Raw genomic sequence first — 15,910 nt, forward strand, 5'->3', positions numbered from 1 at the left:
AGATCCAGGAGCAACAAGGTCTATGCATGGAGACTCCTTAGCCATGAGAGCAAATGCATGGATTGGAAGCTAGAAGAGTCCATGCTGGGACATATAAAGCCCAGTTTCTCCTTCATATAGGCTTCCCCCTTTGTGTGAGGAACATTTGCCACTAAACATAAGTGCATTTTGAAGGAAAAATTCAAATGAATCCTGAGAGGTTCAAAATGTTTACCTTTAGTTATGCAAGACTTTCCTGACCTGTTTGATTTTGTATATTCATGTTAATTTTGAATTAAAACATCCAGTGAATCATGTTGAGCTGTTCTTTTTTATACTGTAGGAAACTTTCTAATCTTTCTGTCTGATACCAAATTTTCTGTTAAGTAATGTCCAGGATTAAATTTACTTTGTTAGAAGAGATATACCTGTTAAATTGAAATGTTTCAGAAAAAGCATTGCTCTTTCTGAGATATTTCTTAGTCACATTGCACCTTTATCTCCTTTATTGCAGAGCACAAGAAAAAATGAGACAAATAAATAGATTTCAACAGATTGTACTTCTTGTCCTTCAGTTATTTGAAATCCATTAACAGCATTATCAGTAGAGAGCATTGTTGGAGAGAACAGACTGGATCTCTTTCTCTGCAAGATACGGCTTGGAAGGCACAACCAATCTTAATAAAGAAATTATAATTAAGCCCAAGTACATCATACTGTCTGCCACTTCTTGTTTTTTAAATGGGAGTGTTGTAAGGAAATAGTTATCACTCCACATTTGCTGTGGTTAGCTGTACAGAAACCCCATCAAAGTAAAATAAAGAAAATGCTAAATTTTTAACATTGGAGAATACCTTTAGAGATTTCTAGGTCTTCCAGCATGGCTCTGTGGTCAACTTCTGCTGGAATCTGACCACATAATTGTATTGGAGGACCTAGAGATTCCTAGAGAAGTGATGTCTCTAGTAATCTCTAGGTCCTCTAGCATGTCTGGAGTGAATTGAGTCAATCCTGAGGACCTAGAGATTCTTAGAACATTTTAAATCAAATGTTAACAAATCCACATAAGTCAAATTTGCAGATGTTGAGGGATAACTGTACTTCACATTGTTCCTAGTTGAACTATGCTTGTTGATACCACAAGCAATACCAACTAAGCTTTAAAAAGAACTTAGAGAAAAATAAAAGGATAAAGCTACCAATAGCCGTTAAACTTGGTGGCTATATATTATCTCCTGTATCAAAGGCAGAATGCCTCTCTGTACCAGTTGCCAAGGACAAAATATCGACATGCCCCCAACCCTTGAAGGGAATGGTATGCTAGATTATGTAGACCTTTGGTCTGATAGGACAAAGCTGTTCTTGGGTATCTTAGGTTCTTAAGGGATACCATTTGGCAGGTCATGTCTGTCTAATCTGATAAAGCTGGGCTAGACAGCAGCTGATGGGAAGGAGAATTTAGCATTTTCTCTCCTATGTGATCTCGGTAAACCTCTTTCTCTAAAATTGCTCTTTAAATTGGACAGAAACATTTCATCGGCAGCAACAGAAGATTTCGCCTAAATACAAACTTCCAAGGAGTCATTTCTATAGGAGCTAAAACTGGGGGAAAAGAATTAACCTTCCCCTTTCCACTTGCTGCAATCCTATCATAAACCTGGGTGACCCAGCATCTGCTATTTGTATTTATTAACCCCCCCCCCCCCCAAATGCATACATAGAATGCGGACTTGACATTATGTCTACTTTGGCTGTGAGATTCAAATATTGCCACAATGATCAATTCTGTTGAATTGCACTGGAAAACTACTGCCTCGGCCTCAGCCAATAGAATGAGTTTAACTTAAAATCATAGAATCATAGAGTTGGAAGAGACCTCATGGGCCATCCAGTCCAACTCCCTGCCAAGAAGCAGGAAAATCGCATTCAAAGCACCCCCGACAGATGGCCATCCAGCCTCTGTTTAAAAGCCTCCAAAGAAGGAGCCTCCACCTCACTCTGGGGCAGAGAGTTTCATTGCTGAACAGTTTTCTCTTCCAGTGAGGAAGTTTTTCCTAGTGTTCAGGTGAAATCTCCTTTCCTGTAGTTTAAAGCCATTGTTCCGCATCAGTCTCCAGGGCAGCAGAAAACAAGCTTGCTTCTTCTCATATATTTATACATGGCTATAATGTCTCCTCTGAAAAGTTCTTGTAAGGCACTAATGAAACCAACCTTTTGGCCCTCCAAATGTTTATGGACTACAGTATCCATCATTCCTAACTAGGAGAGCCATTAATGAGGGATGACAATAATTGCGCTTCAGAAACTACATGAGGACCACACATTGCCATGTCCTGATCTAAGGGCTGTTGAAACAGATGAAGCATTGACTTCATACAGTTTTGAGGGCAATTGATGAATGAAGATTGACTGATCTGCTGATCTAAGAATGCTAAAGTCTTCAACTATACCAAAAAGCCCCATATTGTACACCTTTGTTTATGAATAATGGCTGGATAAAGTTAAACAGCTGAACCCTCATATACAATCTGTATTGATTGCTCTGTTCAACAACACCTTCATCCAGAAGATGTCACCCAAACACAAGGTTGGTTAGCTAGCTATTTCTGGAGTAACTACTGCAATGGAAGAATTTAAAATTAGTGGATTTTTGCTTAACATTCCAAAAAGAACAAAAGCTCCCGAGGAGTGTTGTATAAAACCTTCTGTTAGAGTCAAGAAATAGTAGCAGGATGAGAGGTACTGTATATTATTAATCTATAGAGAAAGGATTTATTATTCAATGCTTTCTGGAAAACCTTTATAATGTAAAAAAAAGTTGAGAACATAAATTATTGGGTTCAAGCCACATCTCACCAAAGCTAATGGTGAGATAAAATAACTAATGTAATTTGCACTGTCCATAAGTACCAATATGTGAGAATACAAAGGGAATGAAACAATTGCCACTCTAAACGTATGAGGGAATCACCATACAACAGGAGGCATTTTGGGGAGGATTTTGGGGTGGTTGGGCAAAGGGACCTGATTTTTTCCCCATCAACTCCAAGTGGACCAGACGCTATCCAAGAATGTAGCTCTGACTCTGACGTCAAATGATTCCTGACTAAAATAGCATCAGAAGCTACCGTCCCTAGATGATCCCTGGGGAAAACTTGGGGACAGCAAAGCCCTTGGATGTGCTGCCAGGAAGACCACTTTTGTGACCAGCCCTCCCACCAGAACTGGCTTTCCCGTGTTGACATACTGATCTGCCACATTATGGTCAGGTTTCTGTTAGAGACCAACACATGCAGAAGTCATGCTATACATGCGGAGCCAAAAGGTCAGTCATGGAACAAATATATTTTGCTGATAGCCACAGAGTTGTGCAGATAGCATGCCCATTTCTACTTTCTTTGAATATTGTGCATTGTGCATTGTGTGTTATGCACCCTATTCTTTGCAAAATGTTGCTATTCTACCCCAAAGGGTTGCAGAGCACTCATATAGCATATCTCCACCTACAGGTATTTATGCTACACTAAGGGGCCATTAAAATGGATTGCAGCTAATATGTTAACAGAAATGTGCATGATATAAGAGAAACCTTAATATAAGTAAATCCTCCATGGCCATTTCCTGAGGTTCATTTCCAGACCATGCAGTTTCATTCCTTACCCAGATTAACTCACGGAAGCTCCTCTGTACTCCTCTATTGTGCTGTATGTTGAAGACCACATTTTCAGTGTTGAATTAATTGAGGGTATTACTTTCCCTTGCTGTATTTGCATGCTTATTAGCATATTTAAGTCACTACTTCACCTTTGGAAATAATTCAAAAAGTTAGTCTTTCATCCACTTACAACATCCCAGTTATTTATAGTGTTGGTTTAAGGAGATAACAAATCTATGCAATTTTAAGTTTGGGCATATAATTTATATATTAGCCAAAATCAACTGGTGAACGGTCACCTCTCAGTCATTTCCCATTTCTATAATACGAAAGCACTCCTGCTTTTACTTAAGTGTATTGGCATTGCTATTTCTTGGCAGGTGGTCTCTAAAGGTCGTCTGCACATTGTTCCTTAATGCCTGAGTTAGAGGGAAGGTGACAGGACAAATGTCCTGTGCAAGTTATGAGGTCCCTTACATACTTGGGCCCTGAAGGAGGTAAACCTGGTAGCAGGGGCGATTCAACTGATAGGCAAACTACACTGTTGCTGAAGGTACCATCCTCTGGAGGCGCAGTTGAAGCTCCTCCAAGTGCCCTAAGGCTAATGGGCAGCTTCTTTTTTGTCTTTTTTTTCTTTTTCCCCCCCTCCCCACTGGGAGGGGGCATGCCCTCCAGGCATGCCTCACCTTTCCCCTCCCGCATGCATTGCCTGCACACCCCGCCTCCTCCTCCCAGGCCCGCGTAATGGTCAGAGATGCATGCAATTTCTCCCCTATCTTCTTCTTCTTCTTCCCCCTCCCCCTTTTTTAAAATCCTCACCTGGAGTCTCACCTGCGCCTAGGCTGGAGAAAAGGTGCCGTTGCGCCATTTCCTCCCCCTCTCCTCTCCTTCCCATGCGCATGGGCACCCACAGGTAACTGCACGCGCACTCACAGCTGGGAAGGAAGGTGGGAGGGGGAGGCCTGCCGGAGGGAAAAGGAACAGAAAGAAAGAAAGAGCTGGGCTTCTTCCTCCTGATCTGGCTCCCTGCCCTGCTTTAAGTGAAGGAGTTGGAGGGAAGCCCGCTCTTGCAGTGGTTTTGCACATGTGGGCAAGCAAGCCAGCAAACTCCAGGCCTCCTCGTTGGAGGAAAGGGGAAGGGAGAGGTGCGCTGGGCGTGCGCGTGCACAGACTCCCTCCCTCTTTGTCGCCGCTGCTGCAGCCCGACCTCTTCAGGGCACCACCTCTTCAGGGCATCCTCAGAGGTCGTGAGGTTTTTTTGGAAAGCAGTCAAGGGAGATTTATATACTTGTGAAAGGTCCAAAGTGGGAGAAAGAACTCTTATCTGTTGGATTCAAGTGTAATTAATCACCATGATTAGCATTGAAAAACCTTGCAGCTTCAGGACCTGGCTAATTCCTGCCTGGGGGAATCCTTTGTCGGGAGGTGTTCTTCCTTCAACAGAAAGGAGGAAACCATGAGATTGAACAAAATCTGGCTACCAGTATTTAAAAACTCTAGAATCAGGACAGTAAATAAAGAATAACACAAAAAAGGGGAGTTCCAGACAGGAAACAATCAAGGCCAGTTAACACCTCCCAACAAAGGATTCCCCCAGGCAGGAAGCAGCCAGGCTTTGAAGATACGAGGCCATTCAATGCTAGTCAAGCTGGCCAATGGCAACATTCACACTTACCTCCAACAGATAAGAGTTCTTTCTTCCACCCTGGACATTATATAGATATAGATCCACAACTACCCTGTTTCCCCAAAAATAAGACAGGGTCTTATATTAATTTTTGCTCCCAAAGATGCACTAGGTCTTATTTTCAGGGGATGTCTTATTTTACCATGAAGAATAGCTCACATTTACCAGCATAACCAGACAAACTATGAATCCTATCAAGAATTTCTTGTTACTACCATTATTTACATGTACAACAATCTATGGTACCTCTTGCAGTTTAGGTTTCACAAGGTTTCCACACTGATTTCTCTCTATTCTAGTTTCAATGTAGTCATGAATGATGAATAATATAATATACTATAATAATAATATGATAATATAATAATAATATAATGATATACAATATATTAATGAGATAATATAATAATAGGATATAATAATAACAGAATATGATAATAATATGGTATTAATAGGATAATATAATAATGGGATATAATAACAGAATAGCATAATATAATAATAATAGGATAATATAATAGAATAATAGAATGGAATAGAATGATATAAAATATATTAATAGGATAATATAAAATGGAATATAATAATAATAACAGAATATGCTAATAATAATAAAATAATAATATGATAATATAATAGAATAATAGTATAGAATATAATGATATAAATATATTAATAGGATAATATAAAATGGAATATAATAATAACAGAATAATAATATAATAATATGAAAATATAATAGAATAATAATAGAATAATGATATAATGATATAATAATAATAGAAAAATATAATATAATGATATAAAATATATTAATAGGATAATATAATAATGGGATATAATAATAGTAACAGAATATGATGATATCAATATGGTAATAGAATAATAGTATAAAATAATAAGTTTCATGGCATAGGATAGGAATAAGGATGAGAGGAGAATCCCAATACGTCCTGTACCTTTAAGGACGAGTGGAAAGGGTGTTCAAGCCCTCTTCCTTCCCTCCAACCCTCGCTTGCCCTGACTCCAGGAGCCAATCAGAAGCCTTGGGGGCGAAGGGAGCATGGCCAGGACGGAGCCTTGTCTCCGAAGGAAGAAACGGCAGCGCAGCAGCAGCCACGGAAGGTTCTTCAAGCCACGTCTCTCCCTGCCTCCGGTGTGTATGAGAGCTGCTTCTGCCCTGCAGCCATGCTTCCCAGTGGAACTCTGCTGCAGCCTTAGTTGCTAGGTCTTACTTTCAGGGGAGGCCTTATATTTGGCAATCCCCCCAAACCCCTACTAGGTCTTATTTTTTGGGGAGGTCTTATTTTAAGGGAAACACGGTATTTCTTTAGGCAGCAAGGACTGAAGTTTTAACCGATTTAACTTCTGACAATGTTCTTACTGCAAGTTTATTTTATGCAATTCTATCTTTATTTGCAGTCAATTTGTTAATAATAATAGCCAGTGTTTTGTAGTCAATGTTTTCAATACATTGCAATGTTTGGTGCTAAATTTGTAAATATAGTAATGATACAGTAGAGTCTCACTTATCCAACATAAACGGGCCAGCAGAATGTTGGATAAGCGAAAATGTTGGGTAATAAGGAAGGATTAAGGAAAAGCCTATTAAACGTCAAATTACATTATGATTTTACAAATGAAGCACCAAAACATTATGTTTTGCAACAAGTCTGCCACTCGTTTGGGAGTGTGGCTGCACACCTCTACCTTCTACCTTTTATTTTTCAGTGATTGGTTTGGGGGGGGGGGGGCGCCAAAATTGTGTTCACTTACACTTGAAAATTACCTAGGGCCGGCCCTGCCTGGTAGGCCTGCACTGCCTGCTTTGTGGCACACTCCCACTGACTGTTAACTCTATCAATATGTCTGGAATTGCTCTGAAACAAAACACCTTCAAATTTAGAACCGCACCACATAAGCAAAATCCATCGTAAAAAAATGGCAAGAAGATAGGCCATCCTGGCCACCGGGCCCTATGCTTAAGCACAGCTAAGCACAATGGTAAATCCGGGACTGTCCATATGTTAACATTGTTTATTTCCTTTAAACTTGGCAGGGGCCAGCAGCCAATGATACACTGACTGGCCAAAATTCATGGACTACCACATTACGTACTGCAGTTTATTTATTTATTTTTCATATCAAAAGCGAAACCGAGGGTACAGTTGTAATGTGTTTAGAAACACAAACAAAGCTAAAAACTTGGCATTATGCTAAATCTCCCTTGACCAGAATTTGGCCACTTGGAGTGCCTCTGGTGTTGCTGAGAGAAGGTCCTCCATTGTGCATGTGGCAGGGTTCAGACCGCATTGTAGTAAGTGGTCTGTGGTTTGCTTTTCCCCCACACTCACATGTTGCGGACTCCACTTTGTAGCTCCATTTCTGAAGATTGGCTCTGCACCCCGTGGTGCCAGAGCGCAGTCTGTTCAGTGCCTTCCATGCCGCCCAGTCTTCTGTGTGCCCAGGAGGGAGTCTCTCATTTGAAATCAGCCATGGATTGAGGTTCCGGGTTTTAGTCTGCCACTTCTGGACTCTTGCTTTTTGAGATGTTCCTGTGAGTATTTCTGTAGATCTTCGAAAGCTATTTCTTGACTTAAGACATTGGCATGCTGGCTGATATTCGAACAGGGAATGAGCTAGAGATGTCACTGCCTTGGTCCTTTCATTGCTGGCAGCTACTTCCTGGCGGATGTCAGGTGGTGCAATACTGGCTAAATAGTATAATTTCTCCAGTGGTGTGGGGCGTAGACATCCTGTGATAATGCAGCATGTCTCATTAAGAGCCTCATCCACTCTTTTAACATGATGAAATGTGTTCCACATTGGGCACTTTATTTATTTATTTCACATATTTGTATCCCACCCTTTTCACCCACAAGGGGACTCAGGGAGGCCTTACAGCAATTTAATGCCTATACATATAAATATAAAAATAAACAAATACAATTAAAATCATATAATTAATTAATTATTTAAAACAGCAATTAAAATTATATTAAGTGCAAGAAATAGCAAAAGTTAATAATTATGGAAATGAGAATTGTTATCACCAATAGACATAAACGAACCACACAATTTCGAAGATATGATTTAACATTTTGGATAATTGGACCACATCATTTCAAAACATGCTAAATTTTGGGCAAATTAACCCATTCGTATCCATCACTTCTCCTCTTAACCCCTTCAACAAGCTGAAGATAAATTCTTAATCACATTTACCAACATAAAATACTAAGCATAATTCTGTATATACTTTCACAAATTGCTGCTAATACGGTTCTATAAGGAGACATGGACTATATCCTCCTGCACAGGACACCTGTGATTTCTGTTCCTAATTCTGATGATCATATAGATTTTAACCCAGGGCTCCTGTCATAATATTCAACAAACAGAAATTGATAAGCTACACTTCCATCATCTTTCACCAATTGCCAGAGGAATTAGGGCTAATGAGGACAGGAGTATAACATCTGGAGGGCCACAGTTCCCCAGCCCTGCTTTACAATTAAATTACTATTAAAATAAAAACAAAGTAAACATAAAACCAGGTGGGCTAAAGGGAAAGAAGAAGAAAAGAGGAAGACATAATCTTAAAAAAAAATAACATCATGACTGGGCAAGAGACCATGAACAAAGTAGCATACTTGCATTTTCATCACAACATGCTCATGCACAATTTGGTGCTCTAATTATCGTCCAAATGCTTGATTGCCCTGAACAACTCAGAAAACAGAGGAGCCCCTGCTCTGGACCCTAATAAATAAACACACAGTTAACATAGAGAAGGAATGTACATTTTTTTCATTTTGATCATTTGGTCTTCTCTGAACCAGCTGAATGCCTCTTTGGATGTCACCAAACAGCACACTACAGTTTGAAAAAGTTCATAGATTTCATTAACATAGAGTTTTGATAAAATAGTTTCAAGTGTGATGTACCATTGCTCCTTCCAACAGCTTGATGTATTAATCTATATATATATATATATAAAATGTAATATGCATTTTTCCCATGGAGTAAACAACAAAACCACTGAACCAAATCACAACAAATTTAGCCACAAAGGACATAGTCATCCAATCTATGTCTTTCAATTAAAAAACCTAGAAAAATAGTCGAAATTACAGAGGATGAGGAATAGCCTTTCTCCCCCTTGCTGCCAGTCAGAAAGGTAAGCCCTGCTGCTTTTAGGCCCCTGCTGCCTTTAGACTCCCCCCTTCATGTCCTAGCAACTCCCTCAGACAAAATGGTGCCCAGGAGACAGGCAGAGTGCACTTAGGCCTCAACCACACTTCCTATAAAATACAGATTATCTGATTTGAGCTGGATTATATGGCAGTGTAGACTCCAGGCCCTTCCACACAGCTATATAACCCAGAATGCCAAGGCACATAATCCACAGTATCTGCTTTGAACTGGGTTATCTTGAGTCTACACTGCCATATAATCCAGTTCGGTGTGGATTTTATACAGTGCAATTCAAGCTGGCCAAACAAGAATTCCTCTACAAAGGAAGTAGCCAGACTTCATAGCAGCTCTTTGATTGAGGGTACTACTCCAGCTTGCCAAACAAGGATTCCCCTAGGTATAACACAGCCAGGCATTGAAGCTGCAAGGCTATTCAGTGCAACAAATGATTAACCTTGGTAGAAGACTGCCAGGCTTTGAAGCAGCAATACTACTCTGTACTATTGAAGCTGACCAACCAAAGATTCCCCTAGGTAGCAAGCAGCCAGGCTTTGAAGCAGTGAGGCTATTCATTGCAATTCTAGCAGCCCAAAAAAACATTCCCCTAGAATGTAAATACCCAGCTTTCCAAGCAGCAAGCCTATTCCTTTGTATTCCAGCTCACAAAACAAGAATTCCCACAAGAAGAAAATGGCCAGGCTTTGAGGCTGCAAGGATATTCACTGCTATTCCACCTGGCCAACAAAGCATTCCCATAAGCCACAGCAACGTGTGGCCGAGCACAGTTAGTATGCTATAAATAGCTGATTCCCGGTCAAATTGATTCCTAGTTCTTAGATGAATCAACCTTATAAAAAATTCAATATTCTCTAAGGTAACAGGAAAATCGCCTTTCTTTTATATGGATACTGCTTCTCACATTGACATGCAAGCAATACCACATTGAATATGAATTTCATGAATTAGTACCTATAAACACAGTAGCATCTCTGAATCCTTTTCTAACTGGGACAAAATTTACCTGCCTAACAGCCATTCACAGAGAAAGAAAGACATTCCACTACAGATACACATAGTAAATCCTTCCATTAACATATTATCCTCTTCACAATTCCATTTCCATACAATTTTGCTTACAGTTTGGTGCTCTTTGACTGTAGCTTCCCTGGCAAATTGTTTATGTGTTGTATACATATATTATTAAGATATGATAAGAGAGGAATATCTGAAGTTTCTGCTTCCGTCTTCATATAAGCCTCAGTATTATATGATTATCCTGCACCTTTAAACGGTGATTGCTAAAATGTGCTGCTAGTCACTATCTGAACCTTGGAAATTCACTGTGCTGAATCAGAGACAGGGGGACAAAGCTGTCATCCTGTTAGGAGTTACAGTAGCAACAGTCCAAATGTTTTGTAACTGACTTTTTTGGTTATTGCAGTTAAGAAGCCTTATTGCTTGTTCAACATACACATATCTCCTAAACCATCTTTAAAGCCATGTGTCTTTCCCAACATGGTCATTTCTGTGTCGTGGCCAAATAGGCTGCTATCTAGGGTGCAGACCTCAATGGGGCACAATAGCGGCCTTTGAGGGACACATTTTATGCGTATTAGTTTTCTAATTCTTGAAATGTCAATATTTTTATTTTACGATAAATACCACTAAAGTCTCTCTCTCTCTCTCTGTGCCTCGAAGTAACTTGTTCACTTATAGCAACCCCATGACAAAGACAAAGACTACTCAGAAGTAGTTTGTTCATCACCTGGTTTTTGTTGGTGGTCTCCCATCCATGTACTAACCCTGTTTAGCTTCTAAGATGAGATGGGAACTGGTGTTTTTGTGGGGTGTAGGCCAAAAGCACAATGCTGCTGTGGAATATAATATATTATTAAGTCTTATTTATAAATCTATTTTGAAAAATGAAATTAGCAACTTGGGATATATGTGAAACAGAGCCGGCCCTAGGTATTTTTCAAGTGTAGGCGAACAGGAATTTGGCACCCCCCCCCCCCCAAACCAATCACTGAAAAATAAAAGCATTGGATAAGCAAAAATGTTGGATAATAAGGAGAGATCAAGGGAAAGCCTATTAAACATCAAATTACATTAAGAGTTTACAAACTAATCACCAAAACATCATGTTTTACAACAAATCAACAGAAAAAGCAGTCTCGACTGCGCCCCCATATGTTTTGCGCCACAGGCAACTGCCTAATTTGCCTTATTGTTGGACCGCCTCTGATGTGAAAGTAGTTAGCCTTATCTAGAGTAAAAAAAACAATCTTGTACCAGCACAGAGAGGAATGAATGGAGACATATCCTGCTATATTCCTTGACCTGGATGCCATTTGCAGGAACCTTTGAGGATGCCTGGAAAGACCCCCTGGATTCTTGCTGCAGGAAAATAGCTAGAGGTGTCTCCACTGATTCCTCCCCCCCCCCCCCAACCTCATCCAACAACACAGAAACAACCAACCAGCAACTGCCTCACTTAAACAGTTGATTTTTGGAAATAGCAACTACATGCCGGACATATCTCTCCTGATCCCTACCACTGTTTACAGTAAAAAGAACTGGTACACATGAAACATGTGTAGCAAACTAATTATGTGGAGTGGGGTCTTAAAATATCTGAAGCACCAGATTTCATCTGATCTTGGAGGGTCAAGTGCATCAACCCTAGTTAATACTTGGATAGGAGACCAACAAGGATGCCATCTACATAATTGTGTAAGAGTAAGTCCTGTAGCGATTGACAGGGTGACTTGTCACCCAGATAAGAGTGAATAAGATGTCAGCCTTTAGTGTGAATATCAGATGCTTAGAAGGCATGTGGAGCTGTTCCAAGTCCTTTGGCACTACATTCAGAATTTTTGAGTTCTGTTTAACCAAACAGATGTGATTATTTTTATCTCACCATTTTTTCTGTTCCCGAATGAGTTGAGGTTTGCTGCTTGGACTGCAGACTTGTTTTATAAAATAGAAGAACATTTGTTTGGATTATGTAACCTTTGCCTCATGGAAAAATGTGGAGAAATGTGAACATCAGTTTTAAAATGCTCAAACAACAGATCCCAAAATGAGGGTTTTGTAGAATAGTTAGCAAAGATTTCCTATGCTCTCACACCATCTAGAGACAATATATTTTTAAGGTTGTGGTTTTGATGGTAAATTTGAAGTTGGGTTTATGGAGGCCCCCATGAGCCCCTGGTGCTACAGTGGGTTAAACCACTGAGCTGCTGAACTTGCTGACTGAAAGGTTGACAGTTTGAATCCGGGGAGTGGGGTGAGCTCCTGCTGTTAGCCACAGCTTCTGCCAACCTAACAGTTCAAAAAAATGTGAATGTGAGTAGATCAATAGGTACCGCTCCGGCAGGAAGGTAATGGCACTCCATGCAGTCATGCCAGCCACATGACCTTGGAGGCGTCTACGGACAATGCTGGCTCTTCAGCTTAGAAATGGAGATGAGCACCAACCCGCAGTGTCGGACTCGACTAGACTTAATGTCAGGGGAAAACTATTACCTTTACTTATGGAGGCCCCATTTATATTGAAAAGCACCAAACTGTTTTTTTCATTTCTATGAAGAAAAAACAAAACACATTGAATACCATCCAGAATAGCCCATTGATGGGCATTATGCATGGGATGATGATTGTATCTGCAAACATGGCTAATTGTTGTGTATATAAGGTCTCTTTTCCTAATCAGTCTGCAGTCATGTAGGTCAGATAGGATCATCCAATTGGAAAAGACCACAAGGACCATCTAGTCCAACTCCTTGCCATTCAGAAATACACAGTTCATACACCACTGACAGATGGCCCTTCAGCCTCTATTTTAAAACCTCTATTTTTGATCAGAGTATATGACCTGGAGCAGATGAGATCAAATCCTAGCTTAGACATGGAATTCTAAATTAATTTGGGTGAATCACTTTATTATAATCTCAATTTCTGTTCTGTCAATCAGGAATGACAGAGTTGATGGGACTACTAGATTCAAATCCTAGTTAAGCCAAGGAACTCCAGAGTTAATTTGGGCAAATCACCTTATTATCATCACTGTTTCTTTTCTTAGAACAGGCATAACTATGACATGATGGGCTTGCTGCAAGTCTGAACAATGAAAGAACTAAGTCTAAACAGTGAAAGAACACTGTATAAGCAAGCATACCTAGGTTTTTAAGTTGACATGAAAGTTCTGGGAAAATACTTATTCATAGCTCATTTCAATTTTCTTTCTTAAAAATAAAAAGACTCAATACTATTTAATATAATTTTCCAGATTTTAATCATTTTCTAGAATAAAATGAATGATTGATGCATTGAGGTAAACACATGGGCCACATTATGTCAAATTAATATTTAATATGCTTTAGAAAATCCCTCAAATTGAAAACCAACAGCACAAATAATGGACTAATTTACAATTTCCATGTGTTGCAGGGAGATTTTATGTGAGTGAGCATCCAAAGGGGCACCAATCCATTGATGTGGCACCTTGAATTTCTTTTCTTTTTTTTCATATATTTTTATTGAAAGATTTATTTAACATAAGATAAAAAGGAGGGAAAACAAAACAAAAAAAATACTGGTGTGAGACAAGGGGGGAGAGTGGGAAGGGAAAAGAAGGGGGGAAAGGAGGGGAGGAGGGTGCGGTTGGGGGGGGAAGGGGTGTGGGGGTTAGGGAAGGTTTCTTAACTTCCACTCTTCTTCTTTTTGTTGTCTTCCATTCTTTTGGTTTTAAGTCTTATCTTGTTTTCTTTGTATAGTAATCCTGCGGTTTCCCTTATATTAGTATTGGTATCTTTTCTTTCTTCAACCAGTCTTTTACTGGTTTCCAGTTGGTAGCCGTTCTTGATTTATTTTCAGCCTTTGATAATAAGTAAGTTAAATGGTCCATGTTCATAACTTTGACTATTTTTGTTATCCATTCATTTTTGTCTGGGATAGTTTTTTGTTTCCATACTTTTGCGTATACTAATCTGGCAGCTGTCGTTAGGTATACAAAAATTTTGTCATCATTTTTTGACCAATCTAAATTTACCATTCCCAATAGGAAGGATTCTGGCACTAGTGGTATATTTACTTTTAGGATCTTTTGGCAGGCACTGTGTATTGTTTTCCAATAGGTTCTTGTCTTTTCGCACGTCCACCACATATGAAAATATGTTCCTTCAATTTTCCCGCATTTCCAGCACTTGTTATTTTTATCTTTTGAGTATTTTGCTATTCGTTCTGGTGTCAGGTGCCAGCGATACATCATTTTCAGCCAATTTTCTCGGAGATCGTTTGCGTAGGTATATTTTAATTTCTTTTTCCAAATTTGTTCCCATTCACTCAGCATAATTGTTCTGCCTATATTTTTAGCCCATTTTATCATACATGGCTTGATGTAATCTGTTTCCGTGCTCCATTCTAGTAGAAATTTGTAGATCTTACTTGTCGCCTTCTTCCCGTTCAGTAATACTTTATCCCATACTGTTTGTTTCTCTTCAAATCCAAGTTTGGCGTCTTTTATGAAATGATCTTTAATTTGATAGTACTGAAACCACGATATGTTTATATTTTGTTTTTTCAATTCTTCTAGGGATTTTATTTTTAGTTCTTTACCTTCTTTCTTCAAGACTTCTCTGTATGTTGGCCATTTACTCCATCCTATTTCCCTCCTGTGGCCTGCCTCTGGTGGTGACAACCAGAGTGGGGTTTTATTATATAATCTTTTTTTATACTTCTCCCAGATTTTCAATAGTGTGGAGGGGATAAAATGGTTTCCAAAATTTCTTTCCGTTTTTTTCTTCTCGTACCACAGGTACGCGTGCCAACCTGCCCGCAGGTCGTGACCTTCTAGAGTCAGCAATTTCTTGTTTTTTAAATTTATCCATTCTCTAATCCAATTCAATGCATTAGCTTCAAAATATAAACTTAAATTTGGTAGACCCAATCCTCCTTTTTCTTTCTCGTCAGTCAGATTTGTGTATTTTATTCTCGCTTTTTTGTTGTTCCAGATAAATTTTAATATATCTTTGTTCCATTGTTTAATTAGCTTCAGATTTCTAATTATGGGTAGGTTTTGAAATAAATACATTAATTTTGGTAGGACATATGTCTTTATCGCTGCAATTCTGCCCAAAATAGATAATTTGAGGTGAGTCCAGTTCTTGAGCTTTCTTTTGATTTCATTCCATTTGTTTGTGTAATTATTTTGCAGTAATTGCAAGTTTTTAGATGTCAAATATACTCCTAAGTACTTTATCTTGTTTACAACTCTAAAGTCCGTTGTCTTAGCTAGATTTTCTTGTCGTTGTTTGGAGATGTTCTTGGGTAAAATTGTTGATTTGTTTTTATTTATTTTGAGGCCCGATACCTTCCCAAATTCCTCTATTTTA

At 39.1% G+C, this 15,910-nt stretch overlaps 1 long non-coding RNA gene across 1 annotated transcript in view; it reads left to right on the forward strand.

Moving 5' to 3' along the window:
- Positions 1 to 3,128: 3,128 nt before the first annotated feature.
- Positions 3,129 to 15,910, forward strand: part of LOC103280645 (uncharacterized) — a 31,675-nt gene continuing 18,893 nt past the window's right edge. Inside the window, exon 1 of the long non-coding RNA XR_010005758.1 lies at positions 3,129 to 3,304. This is a non-coding gene — a long non-coding RNA (uncharacterized LOC103280645). The remainder of the gene's footprint in view (positions 3,305 to 15,910) is intronic.

This window comes from Anolis carolinensis, chromosome 1 (assembly GCF_035594765.1).
Source record: "Anolis carolinensis isolate JA03-04 chromosome 1, rAnoCar3.1.pri, whole genome shotgun sequence".
Taxonomy (NCBI): Eukaryota; Metazoa; Chordata; class Lepidosauria; order Squamata; family Dactyloidae; genus Anolis; species Anolis carolinensis.